The sequence below is a fragment of the Etheostoma cragini genome, chromosome 14 (assembly GCF_013103735.1).
Source record: "Etheostoma cragini isolate CJK2018 chromosome 14, CSU_Ecrag_1.0, whole genome shotgun sequence".
Classification (NCBI taxonomy): Eukaryota; Metazoa; Chordata; class Actinopteri; order Perciformes; family Percidae; genus Etheostoma; species Etheostoma cragini.
Window position 1 is genome coordinate 4,860,382 of NC_048420.1, and position 7,484 is coordinate 4,867,865.

Genomic DNA, 7,484 nt, shown 5'->3' on the forward strand with positions numbered 1-7,484 from the left:
CCTGGATTTGGACCCCAGAGCCTTCTTGCTGTGAGGCCACAGTGCTTACCATTGGGCCACCACGCTGCGTACAGTATACCGAATGTTCGTTCAATTACACTGCATGTTTGTGTTTGTTTTCAATTAAACAGCATTTCACACACTGTTGCCGGCATAATAAATGGTGTCATCAGCCATGTCTTCATCAACAGATAGCTGTTGTCCCCTAAAAGCCACCCATCCACCAGGGGATTTTCCTCAAAGGAACGGAAGAGTTGGCCAGTATAAATGAGTTGTGGCTTGAGCCAGGGTAATTCACAAAGACATGGGTGATTTTAAAATGTAGCATCGCAAAGGACTTGTATGTTGATCAAATGGGTTCCCTTGCGGTTGATGTATATCAGATGGTTGTCTGATGGGGCACGCAGTTGCACATGGGTGCAGTCTATTGCACCAAAGACACCAGGGAAGCCATACTTTGAAAAAGGCCTGCTTTGTTCTTTCCTGGCTGTCAGGTGTGATGGGGAATTGGATATATTCCCAAGCATGTCGGACTAGACCTGATGTAACTGCATGTGCCGTATAGCCAAACTTATGCCAAATTGTGAAATGTCTCCAATGGAGCTATGGGCGTACTGGAATGACCCAGACGCATAGAAATGAAGTCCCGTTGTAACTTTCACTGCAACGGGGAAGACATAGGGACAGAGTGCATGTGTCCCCATGCCAGGAAATGGCAGACATCTGTCACAGCCTGAAGGGCTCAAGCATTAGGTCTGTGGGCGTGTAGGTCCATCTGGGTCAGTAGACCCTCTCCCTCACGTGTCTAATTGTCTTTACTCCATCTCACTGTGCAATAGAAAAATTATGAGCAAGAGCAACTTAATTGGCAGGTTAAAGAGTAAGGTTTTTAATGAACTCACGTCATTGTGCAGTCTTTAGAATTTTGTTTCCTGGTTTGTGACAGACAACCCACTTTGTCAGGTGTCCTTATATACCTGTGTCTTGCCACTATTGGTTAAACAGTTTAGTTTGAGCCGTCATTACTACAATTAGGCTTTCCTAACAGCATCACAGAAATTTCTCACTTGAGTGGTAATATTTAGCCTCACGTAAATACAGCAAATTCTGCACGTTGCACCATACGCATCCCCCACAAAACACCTTTTAATATTACTTACTGGAATGCACAAATTGCAGGAACTGACAGGATTTCATTTCACTGAAATCTTTTTTTTTTATGATGTCATGTGATAAATAAATTGATTGATTGTAACTGCAGTGGCTATGAATCAGGCTGTTTCAATGTCAAACACTGCAGTACTGTGCCCAGACCACTGATAATATACAATATTAAATATATATGGTTGTGTTTGAGAAACAGTAGTCTAACTCTGCTGAATACAAAACTATTACCGTGTAGCGATTAAGAAATGAAAGATGGCCTCAGTTCAGCCAGAGCACTGACTTCATACTTTTCATTATTAACATCAGCTGTTTTTTTTCTTCGCAGTGATTGGCTCGTTAACAGCTGTGTATAATCCTTCCTAATGTGGTATTTGGTACTGTTGATTTAACTAAGATGTAGAAGCATGTTTATTCAGGGGGATTTGCTCTCTCAGCAGAATTATTTCCACAGCTCTGATTTGTTGACAGCCCCCTCAAACAGCTGAGCCTTTTCTGTCTGACTGTACAATAGTTTGGTATTGATGATCCATTCCTCTCACTGAACTTGAGTAATTTGTGATGGGTATCAAATATCATGGCGAGCAATAGGTTTGCTGTGGAAATGGCTCAATTAGAAAATACTGTTTGTCTGATATTGCTGAAATGAAGATTAGGAAGCTACTACACATAGCCTGCTCAGTGTTGTCTATCAACAATCTCTACAAGGGACTTGGAAGAAACACAAGTAGCCCAAGATGAGCAATCCCATTTTCTGTGGCCTCTGTGACATAAAACATGTATCCCAATAAGCTCCAGGGAACTGGACCTCCTAAATGAATTGAATGTTGACAAATCGGAAGCAAGTTTGGCCTGGCCTTGTCTGATAAGTTTCTTAAAACACACCTCAGATCACCGTCTCCAATTATGAAGAACAGCAGCTGCTTCAGAGACCTACACAATCTATTTGATCATAAAGTCACTATTGTTATTTAATACCATTTTTGCTAATGATGTTAAACACCAAATTTTGAACACTACTTGGATTTGAGTTATCTTGTTGTTTTCTTTACACTTACTCTACTGGACCTCACACTCCATCAGACTTATATCAATATTGCCAGATTGTTACACACTAAAAAATATGGACAGTCAAACCTTCGAGCAGTAACAAGTAGTGCATTGTTGCCGTGCACACTGTGACTAATCTGCAGGCTGTATGTTATCTTGCAGCCAACACATCCATGGGGGACTTACATGGGGCATTGATTGGCTGCCATTTGGGTCCCTTTTGGTCATTAGGGTTCTATTTGGTTGCTCAAATGTCCAGCTATGAAAATAGGTGCAGTTCCTTATACATCCCCTGTGTTTTCACAGTGTGGTACTTCGAAGTGTTCAATATTAAATGAATAAATACATAATTATAAAATAACCACTTGAATGCATGGTGTAAATGTATAAGTGGAACATGTTTTCAGCATTCTAATTTTCAGTTTTGATGTATAGGACTTTTTACTTTTTACTTTTTACTTTACTTATTTTTACAAATTGCCCATTTTCAAACATGTTTTTATTTCATAATAGCAATAGCGTTTTTCTTTCATACTACTTATATCTCATATTGTCACATTTCATAATGTCACTTATAATATTGTCATTTGGATGTATATATAAAAATTGTATTGTGTTGGTTATGCTGTACACATGTATGCATTGCTTCGCACGCACTGCTACCAGATCCATCCATTTAGCATCTTTAATTCCCAAAAATAACAGGATTGATTCCACACTACTCGCTTTGGCAAATACAAAATTCTACTTTCATTTATTTTAGGGCGTCTTATTCAATTTTGAGTGGTTTTGAAATAGTATTGAGTAAAAGTTGACATATTCAAGTCTGTGATTATTCATCAACATACATTCCTTTAATTTAAGTCTTAATAATTCCTAATTTCTGCTTTTATAACTCAAACATTAGGTGTTATTTCATATAAATGAGGTTTATTGACCATAAATTAATTAACCAAAACTAACTGTAAAACTAAAGTTAATAAGTTAGTGTTACGTAGTGTTGAAAATGTCATTGAAAGAAAGGGTCAAGTGTGGAAAAAGAGACAAAAACATAAAAAAACTTAAAAACATTGATAAAAAGCGTCAACAAAAGTGTTGATTTTCAATGTTGACAGGAAGACAACACAAGGGTTACGTAGAGCAGTAACAAGAATCAAAAAGTCTTGCTGTTTATAAAGAAATTATACAGACACTTAAATAAACATTTCATTCATTCACTCATTCATGTGAGAATATTTAAGCTAGCTTCTGCAGGCTAGAGCGACCACATGAAGTCTTTTTGGTCTTTACAGTTGTGTCTTTCTCTGAGGACCATCTTAAGAATCCAAATATTGAAAATGTAACTCCAAACATTAACCCTTTGATTCGAACGATCCAATTGTAAAACCCAGCTGAGCTTATTAGCAAGCTAAGTAGGCATGTGCAGCTTGGCTAAAATAATCTACTTTTATTCATTTTGTTTAGCAAAGCTGCACAAATACAGTAAAATAAATAGAAAAGTAGTTTTTTGCGTCACTGTTACGCACACAGCAGCAGCAAGATGGTATAAAGATAAAGAATTACTTTAACATTGTTGTTGCTCTAGCTAACGAGACCAAATGGGCTAAATCTGTGATTAAAAGATTAATGTGTAATTTGGAAAGATATCATTATGAAATAAAAAAAAACTTTTGACACGATCCAATATTATGGAAATAAATGATAAAATAACACTGATGTTAATAACTTAACATTTATTGATTCAAATGTCACTATGTTTGTGGTTCAGTTATATATTTTACACAATTTTCCATATTCCATATTATTGCCCAGTTTTGTTTTTAACTGTACTTTGTTTAGTTTTCTTTGTTGTATAGAATCCTACTAAAAACATTTAATCTTTCAGTTTTAATTCGTCAGGTTTTGGTTCTTTATCAAGAAGCTCTTGATAATGTTTTTACAGTGGGTCACAGAATGCCACTGTTATCCACAGAGAACAATATGACATGAAGTGTGATGGTATTTTATTATACAGCCAATTAAAAATAATGATCTTGGATTAACATTTCAAGCCACTCTGGGAACACCCACCGTGGTGAATATGGAAAACCTTATTAGGATTCACCTCGCCTCATCGGGCCTGCTGCATAACAAATGTTCGAAACAGGTTTTATTGTGTGGTATTTTCTGGAACTGAGCCATTTTCCCACAGCTCAACCTTATTTTTTGGGCTGCACTTCTATAGCTCATCCTTTGTGCCTCTACAGCGCTGAAAGCTGCACAGCAAATAAAAAATAAAAAAACTCCCATAAACTCAGACTTTTTTACAGTGTATGGAGAGAGAGCTCACTGGAGTTATTTACAGCAGGATACAGACTGCGTCCAAGTTAAAACTCATATTCTCACTGCAGATCCTGCACTCGTATCTCTGCTGTGCAACATGGTGTGTTGTCATAAAACATTTCAGCACGGAGGGTTTATGAGCTGGCTGGCTCTCTCAGCGGCCCTGTCGTCTCCTGGTCCTTTATGACTGCTGCTGTCCAAAGAAATAATACCAAAATACACCTGACAAATCCTGGGACTCTTGCACAGATGTCCCACTCTGTCTTTTGCTTGTTTTCAACTGAAAGAGAGAATGATGTGTTAACAGTACACAGTTCTTGATCAATCTGAGGCTAATGTACAGTAATTGACCCACAACTTGTAAATGAAAGGTTTTTTATAGCACTTTTCTAGTCTTAATATAACTAACCCACTTTTACATAGTAAATACATTCACTTTGGCCAAGCTGCCGTACATTATTATCATTATTTCTTTCTGGAGAATTAACAATCACACTCGATGGCGCAGCATCGGGGGCAACCCGGTTCAATGTCTGAACGAAGGACACGTAGACATGGGACTGCAGGGCCAGGGATTGAACTACCCACCTTACAATTGGCAGGCGACTGCTCTACCACTGAGCTCTACCACTGAGCCACAGCCATTGGGGATTTAGCCATACACAGATTTAGTAGTGGACGTACCATCTGTGACGTTAGCCATTGCTGTGTAAACTGCTGTTTGAAGCTTTGAGTTTGGCGATACGTCTAATTTTTTGCAAACGGATGTGAGGATTTTTCAACGAGAGGGTAAGCTATGGAGAATGATGCGGCTAAGCCGTGTTTACGGTTGCAAGGGTGCTGTGATAAGATAAACGCAGATTTTCTACCCTTCTCAAGCAAAGATCTGTTGGTACTGGCACCATTCATCTGCGTGTACGGCAGAACAATTTGGTTGTAGTCACGCCCTTAAGCATCCCCTGCTTTATCGTCTATTTTAAAATAAATGGGACCAAAATTTACCGTATGATCATGCTGTATTGAAGAATACTTGAAAGTAGCAATTAAGACAATAAACGTATTATGAAAATGTATAAGGAGGTCCTAAATCAAGTGAGAATCAGGGTAGTTTCCCCATTTGAATTCTGTAAAAACTGACTTATTTTTGTAATTGGGTGAGTCTCTCTCCTGCTGGACATTAGATAGAATGCAGGTTTAACGCAATTTTGGGGGCATCGAGTTCACTTTTAAGGCCCCGACGGTCTGTCAATTTTTATTATACAGTCTATGGTTTTAGCTCAGGCATCAAAGCATGTAAAGCTTGCTATTAGCCTAGCCTGCTAAGATAGGGATGGTCCAAATATTGCTAAATAATTACAGGCAAATTATCTAATTGTCATTTAAATACAATAAAATCAATTAGAACTTTGTGGAATAGTCAAGATTCCCCGCATAAAAGAAGTAGAAATATCAATTTAGATAAAAGTGTTTCAAAGTGTGAAGGACAACCCATTTTTGACATTGATACCTTTCACAGCTCTGCTGTAGCTGCTGGAGCTACCATTAGCTCTACTAACATGATGAGCAACTTAACCCTCAGCACATAGGGTCTCAATTCAGATCATTCCAGATAAGATTAAAACCATGATATAAGTTTTGTCTCCTGTCCAATATTTGCCAGCTGTCTGTCATTCATTGAACTACAGACACTAACATGATCCATCCATCTATCTTCATCCGCTTATCTGGTATTGGGTTGTGGGGGCAGCAGCTCCAGTAGGGGACCCCAAACATCCCTTTCCCAAACCACATCAACCAGCTCCGACTGGGGGATCCCAAAGCGTTCACAGGCCAGGTTGGATATATAATCTCTCCACCTAGTCCTGGGTCTTCCCAGAGGCCTCCTCCCAGCTGGACGTGCCTTGAACACCTCCATAGTGGGGCTCCCAGGAGCCATCTTTGCCAGTTGCCAGAACCACCTCAACTGGCTCCTTTCAACGCAAAGGAGCAGCAGCTCTACTCCGAGCTCCTCCCGGATGACTGAGCTTCTCACCCTATCTCAAAGGGAGACCCCAGCCACCCTCCTGAGGAAACCCATTTTGGCCGTGTGTACCCTGTACTAACATGATGCATCCAAATAATGCTGGATGTTTGTGATGATCTTGCCACCTTTTTGTATATTTTCTGAACTGTAAAAAGACAATCTCTGTTCACCATCCAAATGTTACAGTCAAATTAGCTATTGTTTTTGCCCGTTGCGGACAGTGAAAGCAAGCTGTATACACAATACTGACACCTTTTAAGATGGCGAATGTGCACATTGAGCACTTAAGGTGCAACATTATCATTATTTCTGTCTGGAGAGATCATGCAATCAGTCAACTAATTCCCCCCGCTAGTGTGTGTGCTGTCAGTGTTAAAAAGCCAAGGAAAAGGGTGCGGGGTAGACCCTTGACTCAGATAAGGAACAGTTTTGGAGGCTTTGCACTTGTCCTTAATTATCTCTCTCTCTCTCTCTCTCTCTCTCTCTCTATCTGCCACAGCTCGTTGTAAAGATGATGAGAAAGGTTATCAAACATAGCTTTAATTTTTTTGCTTGTCCTTAAAGGTCCCATGGAAGGAAACTTTCCCTTTATGAGGTTTATTAACATGAATATGTGTTCCCCCAGCCTGCCTATGGTCCCCTAGTGGCTAAAAATGGTGATAGGTGTAAACCGAGCCCTGGGTATCCTGCTCTGCCTTTGAGAAAATGAAAGCTCAGATGTGCCCATCTCGAATAAGGTCATAAGGGGCAAGGTTACCTCCCATTTCTCTGCTTTGCCCAAAAGAGAATCCGGCCCACCCATGAGAGAGAAACATCATGGCTTTCAAACCAAGGGGGTAAGCCTCTCCTTTCTAAACGGAGCGCCTGTGGCGCCATTTTGATGCTAGCAGGCCATCACCCGGCATTTCACATTGAATATCTTTAC

At 39.6% G+C, this 7,484-nt stretch overlaps 1 long non-coding RNA gene across 1 annotated transcript in view; it reads right to left on the bottom strand.

The window, feature by feature from the left end:
- The window catches only part of LOC117956412, a 7,468-nt gene extending 2,333 nt beyond the window's left edge, over positions 1–5,135 (bottom strand). Inside the window, exons 1-2 of the long non-coding RNA XR_004659258.1 lie at positions 5,125–5,135; positions 4,888–4,893 (exon numbers count right to left, since the gene is read on the bottom strand). This is a non-coding gene — a long non-coding RNA (uncharacterized LOC117956412). The remainder of the gene's footprint in view (positions 1–4,887; positions 4,894–5,124) is intronic.
- Positions 5,136–7,484: the final 2,349 nt, after the last annotated feature.